This window comes from Pinus tabuliformis, chromosome 3_2 (genome assembly GCF_031772625.1).
Source record: "Pinus tabuliformis cultivar Carrire ecotype Pingquan chromosome 3_2, CPIR1, whole genome shotgun sequence".
Classification (NCBI taxonomy): Eukaryota; Viridiplantae; Streptophyta; class Pinopsida; order Pinales; family Pinaceae; genus Pinus; species Pinus tabuliformis.
Window position 1 is genome coordinate 138123994 of NC_142302.1, and position 16147 is coordinate 138140140.

The 16147-nt window shown below is 38.5% G+C and overlaps 1 protein-coding gene and 1 pseudogene across 7 annotated transcripts in view; one reads left to right on the forward strand and one right to left on the reverse strand.

Annotated features, from left to right (window-relative positions):
* Nucleotides 1-16147, forward strand: part of LOC149180205 (uncharacterized) — a 65421-nt gene that overhangs the window by 14859 nt on the left and 34415 nt on the right. The window lies entirely within an intron of this gene.
* LOC149180206 (histone-lysine N-methyltransferase CLF-like) lies at nucleotides 12948-15259 on the reverse strand (annotated as a pseudogene).

Sequence of the window (16147 nt, forward strand, 5' to 3'; positions counted from 1 at the left end):
GTGTGTCTCATTCTCTATAAACATTGACTCATATTAACTGACATATTCTATACAATAGCTTGAATCGTGTGGCACGTGGCTCTCCTTGTATATACTGGCTCAGACTTACATAGCGACATCACTCATACCATGGCTCGCATCCATTATTGTAAAACAATACCATGACAGTGAGACTATGATAATAGTGTAATAGATGGATTTTGACAAATACATCCCAAGGTCTTGAACCGCTTATAAATCGAGTTGGATGGCAACCTGTAGGAATGATATTTCTTGACACAAAGCTATATGCAGATCTTAGGCCCATCTTTGTATGTGAAGTGATGAGCATCATCCTTCTTATATTTAAAAGAAAAGCAAATTTTGTGTAGCTGACTTGAAATCTGAAAGAAGCGATTAAAGCGAAATTGCAAAATGTCAAAGAACTTTACTCAACAAACTATATGGATCGTATATCTATAGTGACCTGGAGACTTGTCGATGAGACAGAGTTTTACATGACAACAATTTAAAAGAGACAATAATACCCTTGATATCAATATGGCAGCTGAAGAACTTAATTTAATGAAGTGCGACAGTAACTCTATTGTGAAGTTTTTATAAGTAGAAGGAACAATGAGACGATATGACAACAATTTAAGGACAATAGTGATAGTGACAAAACTTAAAAGCCATGAAAATCTCTCATCTATATATGATGTAAGGAAGCAAAATTTTAATATAAAAAGCCAACCTGAAGTTTGGATCTATATAAAGATTACCCTATCATGGCATAAAGCTTGTGAAAGAATAATTATATAGACGAAGACTGTGTTAGATGTGAAAATAATATATCCATGAAGCTCAACTTTGCGCTATGAAAATGAAGTTGTCTGCTTTTTGAATGAAGTTGATACATGTGAGACTAGATCTCTGCAAAGTGCAAGACATAATGCTTTGAGAACTAAATGAAGTACAAATGTCTCTTTGAAGCAACTCCCCGTAATCATGGAAATCAGAGGTACATAGTTTTTGCATACGAGGTATGTCAAAAGTATGGTTAGGGTTTTTGTAGAATTTTGCAATTTCTTTGTTGTCGGTCTTAATGACTATGAAGTTGCTAGGGTCTTGAAGACTCTTGGTATTTAGGGTTTTTGAACCCTAGCTTAGATTAAATTAACCCTTGAAGCAAAGGATTAACCTAGAAAAACCCTAACCCTAACTAATTGTTCCCTCTAAGGAATCCTTAGCTCTTGGGAAATGGTATCTAGGGTTTGCACGCTGAGTGTTCTTTGATATTAAAAATATCTCGAAACCCTAACATAAAATAGTTTTGAGAGAAAGGCTCTAGGGTATGTATTAAACCCTAGTGAAAGTTGGATTAAGATAAAACCTAGGGCTTAAAGACAAACCCTAGGACTGGGTGTCTCTGCTAAAAGAAAAAACCCTAATAAGGGTTAGGTCAAAGAATATTTAGGGTTTGTAATTAGAACCCTAGAAGTACTCTTTTGAAATAATGAAAACCCTAGATTGGCAAGATTGACATCATGCTCTTGTCTTTGTATATTTTGCTTGGTTGTACTTGATGAGAATTACAGGCACATAATGAAGGTTGTTAAAATTGTGGAAGCAAGATGAGGATGGAAGAAAAATGTAAAGCAAGACTTCTGCTTGATGATGACTTCTTGATAATGATGAGCATGATAGAAAGAGGGAGTTGTAGGGACCCTCATGATATTGAAGCTTCCAACTGATGAGTTCATTCCAGGAACACATTGATGATTGAATGCTGAAGCAGAAACTTGTTGCAACATGAAGATAGAATATGCAAAGGAATGTTGACTTCAAAAGGAGCAAGTAGTAGAATCTGACATGACACTCTAAGAGGATATGTAATTTGGCAACTCTGATATTGATGATCTACTTGGCATATAACTTGGCTCCTTGGTAGGACAATTTGCAAAAGCATGTGAAAAGGTTGGAAGGAGAGTTTTCTTGATTATGATGCGTGGTTCGATCATGGAACACATGAATTGTATGGATAGCACTTTTGATGGCTCAGACAAGCATGAGAACAAATTTAATATGACCTATGAGGCAAAACTATGTTATGAAGGAAGAGGATATGTGCTAGCAGCTGTGAGGAAGATCGACTCCTTGTAGAAAACAGATGAACTAGTTGATGACAATGTTTTTTAATGATTGACAGAGATCCAAGAAGCTCGAAGTATGATATGACATGATGCTGCTAGGAGTCGATAAAACATGTCATGAAGATGACATGATGTATTGCAAGATAGGAGTCTTTGCAACTACCACTAAGATCTCCACGAAAGAACAAGTAGTTGATGCATTGATGAAGTATGAGACCAACTAAGGATTGTGATGATGTCTCCTTGATTGAGAGGGAGCAAGAAATCTCCTTCATATTTGAGGAGTAAGGACCTCCTCCCTGGCTAAGAGGGAGTGATGGTGGACACCATATTCTCCATATGTGTCATGCACTAGGCCAGGACTAACCATTGTATGTCTAGTGTATCACACTGGGAGGGAGAATGGAGGATTGATAAGCATCTGGGACTGGTACTCCTTGAGGATTGGGAATCCAAGATAGGAAGTAGTCTTGTGGACCAACACTCTTTGAGGATCTGACAGGGTATCCAAGATAAGAGTGGTCGAAGAGGACTGATATTCTTTGAGGATTGGGAATCCAAGATAAGAATAGTCCTAAAAGGACATACCTTGTGAACATTCAGATGGGGTATGTGCCTTGAGAGGCTGAGGTGTCCATATGTATGCCTCCCAACATTGTGCTCTAGTCTTGTGGAGAGTTAGAGCTTGTCAAGTTAAGGCCTTGCTATGTTGTAATTTGACAATGTTGGTTATGATGTTGATGCTTAAAAGATGGCTTATCAATCCAACTCTTCTTATGAGAATATTTCAATTTGAGAAGTATCCTTGTACCAATTATGGAATTATGAATACCTCCCTAGTTAAGAGGGAGTGTTAGAAAATGTAACTAGGTTCAGTGTTCATAAATATATTTGTACTTGTATCATTGTATATTTTATATAAAAGAAAAAGAAGAAAAATAATCTTTATTATTATTTTATTAGATAAGCATGTTCTTCATGCTTCTAGGTTTTATTGAGTCAAAGAGTCAAAGTTCTATTTGGACTTGTTATCACCTGGATTGTATAGGCATTGCGACAACGGCTCAGGGCGGGCGCTGTCACTCTGATCCTCACCCACTCCGTTCTAGTTGTCTCCCAACAACAGGCTATGGGGGGTAGTCCCTATGGAAGTGAGATGATGGAAAGCAAGTTGGGAACCAACTTGCCCGAGAGACACAGTTGAGTGGCCTAGCTACTTGTTGAAAATTTAGCAAGATTAAGGATTCAATTAGATTTAGAATTGAGACCAGTGCCTTATGGAGTCAAAAGTTCTTTCTTATTATAAATTATGACCAACTAACCAAATGGAAAACCGCTGTTTATATGATTGACTAACCTATATGAGATACAACCCCTAAGACCTAAGTGTGATGCAAGAATCTTGGTTAATTTCATATTATATGCGTAATCTAAATGGAACCTTTCCCTTAACTGTTTTGAGAAACAATCTTCAGAGTAGGTTGTGGAATGGAAGCCAACGGGAAGCAAGCAAAGGCTTGATTAACAATACCTCCCCCTATGTTCCAACCACCCAGTGCCTTTGGCGTTGCAGAGACTGTGGCTCTGACAACTGCAAGGTCACTGTGTTAACCACTAAGAAGGGTTGGATCCTTCAAGCTAGATGAGAGAAGGTTGTCCTAAGAGTCTACTAACCAAACTTATGCTTGGAGGTAAGTTTTTAATGCAAGCTAAGCCTAAAATGCTTATGCAATGATTATGAGTGAAGTCACTTGAGTTAAGATTGGTTAAGTCTTTAAGTACTTATATTTGTGATTAGCCTTTAATGATAAAAGTACTTAACAATAATTGGAAAACAATCTTAAAACAAGACAAGTGCTTAAGAATACAAGTGCCAATGTTCAACACCAATTGATAACAAGTGTGAAAATTCCACAACGGGAATCCCTACCGCAGCAACTGATAATGTTTCTTCTATTTGTTAAATTAATCAACCAAATTATTTGCAGTTTCCTACGGTAAATATCGAAACATATACACTGTAGTCTTCACTTAATTAAATGTTCTGCGGAAACAAGAAGATGAGTAAGAAAGAAAATACAACACAATTGACATTGTTATTTTTGGACAAATGTCCACTAGTGCAATAGATCTGAGGGTTTTATTATTATGCAGGAGTAAATCTAAGTACAATTCTTGGATGCTCAACTAGCAATCTGATACAGAGAGAAACTGGACAAAATGAATGGTGAAATGATCTCACCTTGTCACTGGGAGAATGTGAGTCTGATGACGCTGAACTGGAGCCTCTACGTAGAACTGCGTCACTCCTACACAGTTCTTGTGTCACGTCTATTGGGTATCACGATGGTCCTTCTCTGGACCCTTTGCTGGCAGGAAAATCCGAATCTCTACCTCCCGTCTCACACCCCGACTCCAGGCTACTGAAACTCGATTTCCTCAACGGGAATTCGATCTGCCTCTAAGGTCTGCGTTGCCACAGCGTCAGCCCTGCGTGGGCCAGCGTCTGCCTATCTTTGGATGTCGTTTTGCCCTCTCACTGCCTCGTACCCTCCGGTCTAGGAAAACTTCCTTCTTCCCCTCTGCAAGAAATCTCCTTGATCAGAATTTCCTCCTAAGAACTTCTCATTTTAGAAATTTGATCTCTTGATCTCTCCGTGTGTTTTCCAAATGACCCTCAAGCCCCTTCTTATATCTTTATGTTGGACAACCAACAACTTAGATTAACTCCTAATCAAAGGCTCAAATCATTTTGGCTTGATCTTCGTCTTCTTCTAGAAGTTACACCCTCAATTAGATTAATACCCATCAATATTTTTAATTTCCTAAGTTTAGACTTAGGGTCCCATTAAAAATATTAATTACTTTAATATAATTGTCTCTGGGTGGAATTTCCAAAAACGTTTTTTGGGTTCTTTGGAATATATGTGCCCAAGCCTCCTTGCAAAATTTGAGGCTTAGAGCACATCCAATGCTACCCCAAATCAACACTCCCTCTTAGCGAGGAATGTGCTCTAGCAATATACTGTTGCTGCATACTGCTCTGACTCTGAAGCATCGTCCTTTGCGCTACTGATGTCTGACATGTTGTCCATCAACTATTGCGTTGTTGTTGTTGTAACTGTACTACTGCTGACACTACCACTGTCAACACTGCATCCATACTACAACTCCCTCTCAAGTGTTGCATTTGTGCTGCTGCTAGCATTGCCACTACCAATTGCCATTGCATCGCAAACTGTTGTTGCTACTCTATCAGCAACGAAAAAACATCCAAAATTACTGAACTAACTGAGTTAAGTATGATACCACGTGAATGCTGGATCCTAACTGTTGCTAGTCTCTGCACTGACCCTTTGAATATACTGTGCTGTTGCTGACCTCTGCTTTGTGCCATTTGCACTGCTGCCAACTCTACTCTTTGTTGTTCAGTCTCTGACGCTCCTAGCCACTACAATTGTCTCCCTGACACTCCTCGGTATCATCTGGCACTAGTCCATCCTGCTACTTCTTATCTGGGCTCCCGTAACAAGGTATTGATCCAAGAGGTGGACTCCTCAAGGATCTTTCCCATCTGTAGCTCTTTCAAACTATAGCTCCAAATTAGCCCACCTCCTTCCTGGAGGTACCTCGGTTGTCATGGTGAACTCCTCTTTGATCTTCGCGGGCGCAACCTTCAGATCGTGTTTCTCATCCTTGTACTTCTTCTTGAGAGGACACTAAGTAACGTAGTGACACATCTCACCACATTTGAAACACTTGATCTTCGAGACGTCCTTCTTACGTCTTCGCTGCTCTTGCTGTCCCTTCGATGCAAGGGCTGCATTATCCTCCTCCTCCTTGGGCTTCAACCCACTGTCGCAGCTACTTCTGTCAAGTTTGACGTTGACTAAGTCTTACCTCAGTTCCTCTTGTTTTAGAGTTACCCACATCTCATCCCAATTCGGCAATGTTGCTCTACCCAGGATACTCTGGACAAAGATTTGCCACTCATCTGAGACAGAATTGAGGGCTAGTCTAACCAACTCTGACTCCTAAGCTGTATGCCCCATAGTAGACAACTCAGCACGGGTTTCCTTCAGATTCTTGAGGAATGGATCCACACGCTCTCCCTTCTACATTTGAGCAGATCTCAACTTTTGCTCCAAATACATTTTTCGTTGCTCGGAAGATCCCTGATATAGCGTTGCCAAGGCATCCCACATCTCCTTAGTAGTCCCTCTGCTAGCGACATGACACACTACGTGATCCTTTACTCCATCAAGGATCGTCCTCTTGGCCTTCGCCATTTCTGATTTGTATTTCTTCAGCAGATCTGGATCTACAGGCACAACCACCACGTTGTCGACATATGTCTTGAGGGCATGCTCATCTAGAAGGAATGACATTCTAGCCTTCCATATGACGTAGTTGGATGCTCTGTCCATCCTGTCCTGATCCCTCAAGCCACTGGTTGCCATTTCTGCCACAAATGCCGAAAATCTCCTCTCTTCTGTGTTGCCGTTGGGCTAGCCTATGCACTGCCTGTTGGAGCTAGTAAAATTGCTGCCCCTTGTTGCTGCTCAGCTCTAGAGAATTCGAATTCCTTGGCTAGGAATTCTCTGAGGAAGAAATTCCCTCAGTAGTGCTTCTCTTTCTTCTAACGATTTTTTGCCCAGCAAAATGCTTGCAGAAAAATCTGCGTCCCACTAGCTCTCCTCACGCTGAGGCTTCAGCGCTGCTCCCTCTGCCCTGACAAAAATTCGATCTAGAAACCCTTCTCTCCGTCGACTCTCTTGAAGAGAGACTGCCTTGAAATTTCAGCCCTCCGGCTAAGAACTGCGCAAACCCTCTAGGGTTTCGAACTACTGCCTCTTGCAACTTTTCGATTTCCCTCTTCTGCTCAGCGCTGAATCTACCTGCTCTTCTCTTCTTGCTTCACCTGTAGCTCTGATACCATGTGAAAATTCCACAACGGGAAACCCTACTGCAGCAACTGATAATGTTTCTTCTATTTGTTAAATTAATCAACCAAATTATTTGCAGTTTCCTATGGAAAATATCGAAACATATACACTACAGTCTTCACTTAATTAAATATTATGCGGAAACAAGAAGATGAGAAAGAAAGAAAATACAACACAATTGACACTGTTATTTTTGGACAAATGTCCCCGGAAAAACCCAATGCAGGAAAATCGGAGAAGCAGATATGAGGGTTTTATTATTATGTAGGAGTAAATCTGAGTACAATTCGTGGACGCTCAACTAGCTATTCGATACAGAGAGAAACTGGACAAAATGAATGGTGAAATGATCTCACCCTGTCACTGGGAGAATCTGAGTCTGATCACGATGAACTGGAGCCTCTGCGCAGAACTATGTCACTCCTGTGCAGTTCCTGTGTCACCTCTATTGGCTATCATTGTGCTCCTTCTCTGGACTCTCTGCTGGTTGGAAAATTCGAATCACTGCCTCCTGATCTCACACCCCGACTCCTAACTACTAAAACTCGATTTCCTCAAAGGAATTCGATCTCCCTCTAAGGCTTGCATTGCCACTGCGTCAGTTTTGCGTGGTCCATGTCTGCCTCTCTTTAGACGTCATTCTGCCCTCTCTCTGCCTCGTACTCTCCGACCTAGGAAAACTTCATTCTTTTGGATCTCACTGCCCCTCTCTGCAAGAAATCTCCTCGATCAAAATTTCCTCCTAAGAACTTTTCACTTTAGAAATTTGATCTCTTGATCTCTCAGTGTGTTTTTCAAATGACCCTCAAGCCCCTTCTTATATCTTTATGTTGAACAACCAACAACCTAAATTAACTCCTAATCAAAGGTTCAGATCATTTTGGCTTGATCTCCGTCTTCTTCTAGATGTTACACCCTCAATTAGATTAATACCCATTAATATTTCTAATTTCCTAAGTTTAGACTTAGGGTCCAATTAAAAAATATTAATTACTTTAATGTAATTGTCTCTGGGTGGAATTTCCCAAAACGCTTTCTGGGTTCTTTGGAATATATGTGCCCAAGCCTCCCTGCAAAATTTGAGGCTTAGAGCACATCCGATGCTACCCCAAATCAACAAGAACTTAGAGAAAATTATCCACTTATCAATTAGCCAATGATTCAAGATGCCAAACACAATTACTCAAGATATTCCAATGAAGATTACCAATGAACTTATGCCAATGCCACAATTGCAATTAGATTTCAAATGATACTCAATACCAACGGAAGTTATAATTAGATTGCTTTAGTGAATGAGCTTATTAATGTTAAGTATGAACATATAAACTCACAAGGAAAGCACAATGTTAATGCTAGCAACAAGGAATAATAGAATGTAAAACTATGAAAACACTTATGCAAGTTATGTTCCAATGAGCAACAAGTGAATGATATAACAATAGTAAGAGACTTATGACAGCAACAAACAAATCAATGTAGACCCAAGAAACAACAAGTCTATGATAACTAGAGATGCTCAGTGAGATGCCCAACACTTTGATTAATGTAAATTATGAGTTTAGTCCACTTTAAGATGCAATATTTAGTGACATATCAGATTTGAAATAACTTATTACAACTGTGAGTAAATCAGAAATCAGCGAGCTATTGATGCTATAACAATTGTCAAGTCAAGCCCAAAACTTGGAAAATTTTGCCAAAACTAAAAATTTGAAATTTTGAGCACTCTTAGGTGTGATATTCAGAAAATATCAAATTTGATTATTCTGTTATGCAGAGAAATTCCAGCAAGCTAAAATTTAGATTTAGGCTAGATATGCAATACATAAGTGGCCAAAAATTTAGGAAAATTTTATTATGCAATTTTAGAGTATTTTGACCAATTAAATATGTTATTAGGGCACTTATATCACTGTTATGAAGATGATTTTACAGCTATAACAAAACAAAGATAAATCTAGGGTTTATAGAGCAAACTCTAGGCCCAAGGCCTTGTAGATGGACTTTCCCAAGTTGCCAAAAATTTCTCCAATGATTTTTCACTTGAAAACACTAACTTTGAGCAACTTTTCCCTGCAAAACCCACCAAGCATTCAGTTCTGAAAATTTCAGAAGTGACTAAGGGTCAAATTAGGGCTATGAGAGGGCTAATTGCTCAAGAAAGGGCTAGCATCTAGGTTTAGAGGCCAAAGAGAGTTGAAAATGGGTCAAAAAAGGGCCAAGGAAGGGAAAGCGAAGGGCAAAGGAGAAAGAGAAAGCCCTAAAAGGCTTGACGCTGGGGGGATAGGAAAAATTTGGGCCCAAAGAGGCCACAACTAACCTTTGAGGCAATCATCTAGGGCTTCTGAGGGAGGCCGAGGCCTTTTAGGCCCACGACTAGGCCTAGAAAGGCCTTGGAACCCTAATGCAAGGACTAGAAGGGCAAGCCGAGGCCCCAAGAGGGTAGAACCAACCCTAAAAGCCCTAAAAGGATGATGACATAGAGGGAAAAAGGGCTGACGCAGGTGGGATAGAGGCCAATGCTGGCCTTGGGAGGGTTGAAAATTAAAGCCCCAGCTTCAAAAAAAATTTATTTGCTTCAAATTTGAATTTTTCTGCAAATTCTTCAATGGCTGGCATTGCAAAATTTTTTAGAGACCTAGATCTCACTTGCACAAATAGAATGTACCTTCAATGGCCTAGATCTAGTTCTATTCCAACTTTCTCTACTAGATCTCACCTACACAAATAGATTTACAAATACCCAAAACCCCAAATATATACAAAATCTCAAAACCCCACTAGTAAAAATAATTTACAAAATTTACAAATATACAAAGGTTTTAAGATAAATTTTGAAAAATATTTTTTTTTTAATTTTCTTTGATAAATGGCTAATAATACTTTGGAAAATCAATGCACACTATAACCTTAGCGAAGTTAGATCAACCATATAAATATCTGGAGTCCAAACAAGGTCAGTTCATACCTATAGTTTGTGAACCTGGGGACCAAGGACTGGGGAATCTGCAAACACTATATATTTTTCTAAAGAAAATTTGTTAGACATATGGCGAATCAAATAATCTAAGATAAACCTAGAATCTATTAATAGAATGACTTTATCCCCATCTAATGAAAAACAAATTTTAAAATTAATAAGCGCAATATAGGAAAGCCCATACCCAGCACATACCACAAATCAATGAACACCTAAGTCACATGACATGAGGACACGAGACACGAAGGACATGTAAATACGAGTATTTACCACGAAACGCAACGACCCCAGAAACAGGACACGTGGGACACATTATATATATATATATATATATATATAAAAAACACTGAAATATAGTGCTTGATCCATATAGATATGAATCATGATGATATCTATTTAGTATTTAGTATACACTATTTACTATTTAGTAATTTACTAGTTAGTTTATTAATTTACTACATCAATGATGTTCACAGTTCAGTGTTCATTGTTCATGCTATAATTTTTGTTATTAACTTCAAACAAGTTTGATCATGTTCAAACTTCACATAAGGTAGTTTATGAGCTATAAATTTATATGTGTTCAAACTTCATTGTTGACCAGAGCGTTAATCAAGCTTTCCCTCCCTTTAGACCTCGAAGGTGTAGTGAGCAATGAGCACATGACGGGGAGCTGGGATTTTTATGGTCACTCGTGTATAATTAAGTTAAGTTCCGTAGGCTATACCACAACTTATAAGAAATTTAAGTGCTCCAAACTCTCAGCAAAGCATGCGAACGCTCGTTTCCTACATCTCTAGGTCCAGGTCGATGTGAAGTTGTGAGCATTGCGCTCGAATCTGATGGAATTCTTCACATTGCACAACAAATTGGATTCCAGCGACGAGCAAACTCAACTTCGGTGGTGAACAATGACAAAAAAAACCCAAAAATAAACCATGTTGCAGGTTTTAAATGTCACTTCTCATGGGACACGTGTCCTAAGAACCAAAAACGTTAGGGCACATTTTCGACATGTCCAAAACATGTGTCTCGATTGGAGGACACAAAGGAAAAAAAATTGACACGTTTTAGGGCATTTTTCGTGTCCAACACGTGAAATACGAGACACAAGACCCCGAGGGACGTGTCCTGTGACTTAGATGAACACTGAACACCATGAACTGCATCCCAAAGTCTTTATTATGATTCAAATAAATGTTCCTAGTGGGACTGCAGTGTCCATTATTTTGCAACAATTTCTTAGCTAAACATCAGATGGCTTTTGACACAAATGACTCTCTGATATATAGATAAATCTTCCAAGTGGAAAAATAACCGCTAGTTGGTTTGATCCTCGTCAAAATAATCTTGGCCGTTGATAAATCCTTGGTGATCTTTTAATCTTAGTTGTTGAAAATAAATATTTTAAGGAATTTTCGAATTTCTCATTAAATCCATTTTTTATTAGCTCAAAATTAATTATTTTGAGCTAATTTCCTTAAAAAATTGACTTTGACTTAACCACCAAGGTCCAAGGGTCCAATTTTTCTTGAAATTTCCAATATTCCCTTGGTGGGGGACCTCCAAAAATTAATTCTTTTGATACCATGAATGTTTCCACTTGGAGAATTTAATTTCTCCAGACATTTAATTTTGACTCCAATTAATTAAATTTCTGGCTTACGATTTTTATTTAATTTTGCCAGAAATTTTAATTATTTGACACTTGAAGGGATTAAATCTTTTTTCCACCCTTTAATATTTTAGCTATGGTGTCCAAGTATGAGGGATCATCCACTAAAATATTTTTTACATGAGATTTTTACAATTCAACCCACAAAGGTGGAATACCTGTTCAGCTTAGACCCTCAAATTACATATCCAATTTTGCAACACAATATGATCAAGTAGACCAAGTGATTTGTAATAAAATAATTTAGCCAACTAGCTTAAATTATTCCCAAATCACTTTTGCATAAGACTCAACTAGAACACTAGGACTCAGCTAAGACTTCGATGACAAATTCCACCCTAGCTTTGGGGTGAGGTTGGAGGGAAAAACTTTGTCAACCATCTTTGTTTAGAAACATTAATGAGTCAGTGAGATGAAAAACCTCCTAGGATGAGATTATCGCCAAAATAATAGGCTTACCTAGGTTGTTACATACATTCATGGTCTTGCTGGCATCATTTACATTAAAAATTTGCAAAATGGGTTTACAATAACATAGTCCTGATGGTTGATGATTTTGAACCTTTGAAGAAAAATATGGTACATTTGCTTCCTTTAGAACTTTGACAAAATGAGTGCAGCAGGGCCTATTTTAAAGAAAAACGAAAAAGAATTTTAAATATGTAATTTGGGTCAAAAACCCCTCTAGATGCCAAGTCGGCCTACCTGTCAAGTCAACCCAACCCCAAAGGACATGTCTATTTGCAATTTCGTACCTCTTGGGACAATATAAATAGAGGATGATTTGAGCTGATTTGGACACAAACAATTCGGTCAATTGGTTATGAAATTTTGCAGAAGGAGGGCCAAAGTTTGAAGTTGGAGAAGAGTTTGTGGAAATTTTGCCTCATCATATCTCTTGTTGTTGATGAATTTGTTGTGCGAAAGGAGGGTTTGACTTGGCATCTAGAAGGTTGGTTATGGGTCTTGGATATCTCACTTTGATTTGATTCTATAAATAGAGAATTTTTCAGGGTTTTCTCCTTGGAGGGGTTTTTCCTTGGCTTGGAACCTATATCTTGTGTTTCTTGTATACTGTGATCTTCATGTTTTTACATTTGATAATTGTTTGATGGAAGAGAACATAATTAAATTAATAAGAAGCCAACAAACTTCACACGCAATTATCAAAGAAAGAGAAATCTAATTTAATATGCAAGCCTTCCGATTTCTCAACAATTTGGCTCATCTTCGGTTGCCCACTGCATTGTGAATTCATTGTGATGGATATATTCTGCTATCTCAAAACATGTCTTTAGAACATTCAATAAGTTGCATGTTATAAAACGACTGTTCTTTTCGAAAATCTCTACACCTTTTGCATATAAACCTTTCTCAATTGCACTCTTGCCACAGTCATCTTGTTTGGCACATTTTACAACCATTGAGTCCTTTCTACAAGATTCCCCATCTTCTTCCTTTTCAGTTGGAGCACCTTGGATGTTAGCTTTAATGTCATCCTAAAGCTCCATATTGTTTGCATTGTTATCCTCTTTGACAGTTGAATTCTTTTTTCTCAAAAACTTCTTTATAGAGGATGTCTTGTTGTTCTTCTTATGTGGTGCCCCCAATGTTTTAGCAGTAGCCTTTTTTGAGTTTGATCTCAGGTTAATATCAACTGGTGAAACAACTCCAATGGCATTGCTGTCAATGCTTGGAGCCATCCTTTTTTGCCTTTTTTTCATATAGACTAAAACTCATTTAGCAGTCCTTTTATTATTTTTCTTTGAACTCCCTGCAAGTTTTCCTTTTTGTTTACCCTTATGACGATTCAGACTGCTTAAATTCAAAGTTGTCCTTCCCCACATTATATTCTATTAGATTATGGTAGCAGTAGACAGATGTTCTAGCCTCTATGGTGTCTAAGAGGCTATAAGGAACACGAGATATTCTGATATCCAAAACCCATAAAAAAGTTTTGCGAGAAAAGACTTGGAGACACCTCAATTAATTTAATTTGTCAATAATTAAAATATTTCCCAAGTTTAACTCAGGAAAATTGGTTAATTAAAGTGAATTAATTGAGGGACTTTGATTTTTCTCTAGAGACTTCTGAAAAAGTTAATTGATGGAGTCAAGATGATCTTAGCCAATGGTTGAGATGTGATCGTGGCCGTTGAGACTTTAACGAGAGATTATGAGAGCAGGTCGAAGGATTTGGGGAAGACACATCGAGACATAGTTTATTGAGAGAGCATTTCGACTACCCAGTTGCAGGTATTCAACAAGGGAACAATTGAAGTTAGGGAAGCATTGGTAGCAGGGGTTTAACAGAGATTTGGGAGTAGAGTTCCGGAGGAGATTTCCTCAATATTTTCCAGTGTTAGGGAGACAGGAAGAGGAGGCTGAATTATCTGCAGAGGAGGCCGTATTTAGCCAGTGCAAGTAGCTAGTAGACAACGCGAGTGGCAGAGGAGCTCGTTTAGTGAGCCAGAGGACAGATCTATTATTCGTAGGCAGAGTAAGTGGTCTTAAAGTAGTCCAAGAGGCAGATTCTGGCGTTGAATGAATTTCCAAAAACGCAGCAGTGTGCATTTACCAGAGGGCAGTGCGAATAGCCTGGGAGAGTGCGAGTTGCCAGGAAGAAGAGGCCAGATCGAGTTGCAGGAGGAGATAGTTAGTCTCCAGATTATTTTTCCATTGGAGATTAGTATTTTCCAAAGGTTTGCCCGTGAAAGGTAACCAATTGTAATTTCTCCTAAATTGCTGAATAATAATAAACCCTCCGGGTTTTTCCAGGGACATTTGTCCAAAAATAGCAGTGTCATATTTTTATGTGTGCATGTATGTTTTCTTAGTGCCAGTTTTATATTCTACAACATTTTTTATTGTGAAGATTGCAATAGTGAGTTAATCAATATTTGTCGTAAAGTTAATTACATAACACAAATAATCTCCAGTAGATAGAAGATTAGATTCCAATTTATTGCAATCATGGAAATTTCACATATTCATCACAATTGCTTTCAGTGACTGGCTTTTCATTTGAACAACCACTTTCAGTTTGAGGAGCTTTTGTTGTTCTCAAACCACCACCTGTTGAACCTTTCCTTTAGGTGCATACCTTAGCTACATCATTGTTGATTGAAAGAACATGTTTTATGCCACTTGTTTCTTCAAATTTTGCAACTCGTAGATGATAGCAGAGAATACCACACAACATGTTACACTCTTCTTCTGGAGGTACCCGTGGTGATTGTTTTTTACAAGGAAAAACAAGAGCCTAAGAACAACCATGCAAGCGACGACAAAACATATTATCAAAGGGATCCATAGCTGCATCAAGATCCTTTCCAAGAAATGTATCACCTAAGGCTAAATTTTAAACACCAGATCCATTACTTCCAATCTCAGCAAATTCTTTTTGATGATCTTGTTCCATAAGAAAATCATACCTTGCCTTAATTTCATAAGGCTTGACCCTAAGGAATTGACGAAGGCTATCTAATGCTGCGTATGCTAAACCATGTTCCTGCATCATTATCCTTAGGGTTGTAAAGTTCTCAAACCGTGGTACCTTTGTGGCCACTTCATATGTTCCTTTCATATGATGATTTGGTACTTCAGCTACTTGAATGCCTAATTCTTTCTGTTTAGCAAGAATTTCTCCCAAATGTTGCCTGACCTTTTTGGCATTGCCATCTATAAGCACTGGAATTGGCCTACGCTGGACTAGTCCTACAGGAGTACACCTGGGATTTTTCTGCGGACAAGTCTTGCACTCGCTTAAGTGCCTCAACGCATCATCCTTGAGGCCTTTCCAAGAAAACCTTTGTCTGATCTACCTGTATGCTTCGAAGAGCCCTTTGTCTCGCTAGATGTGGGTTGCGTGCAACCTTCAAGATCTCCTTCTTTAGTGTAGATTCAGGGATCAAACATATTTTGTCTTTACAGAAAATGACCTCATTCTCTACTCTGTACCTATCATCGTGTATGAGTTCGTCATGTTGACCACTACGTGTCAACGACCCATAGTAGTACACCCACTTTTTTCACAAAAGGGATAGCACTTGATCGATGTGTTTGTGCCGTCCAACTATCATCATCAGCTTGACTTCCAAGATGTTATGTAAACCCTTTTTGCGTGTGTATAATGTAAATAATCTCAGCAGATTCGTGTCATGTATGTAACGACCTAGGTAAACCTCTAGTGACGATCTCCATTATGGGAGGTTTTTTTGTCTCATCGATCCATTCTCAGATGGTTGGCAGAGTTTTCCTCCAGTCTTACCCCAAAGCTAGAATGGGTTTTGTCATCAGGATCTTAAGCGAGTCCTAGTGTTCTAGATCGAGTCTATGTAAAAGTGATTTGGGAATAATTCTAACTATTTGGTTAGATTATTTTATTACAAATTGCTTGGTCTGCTGGATT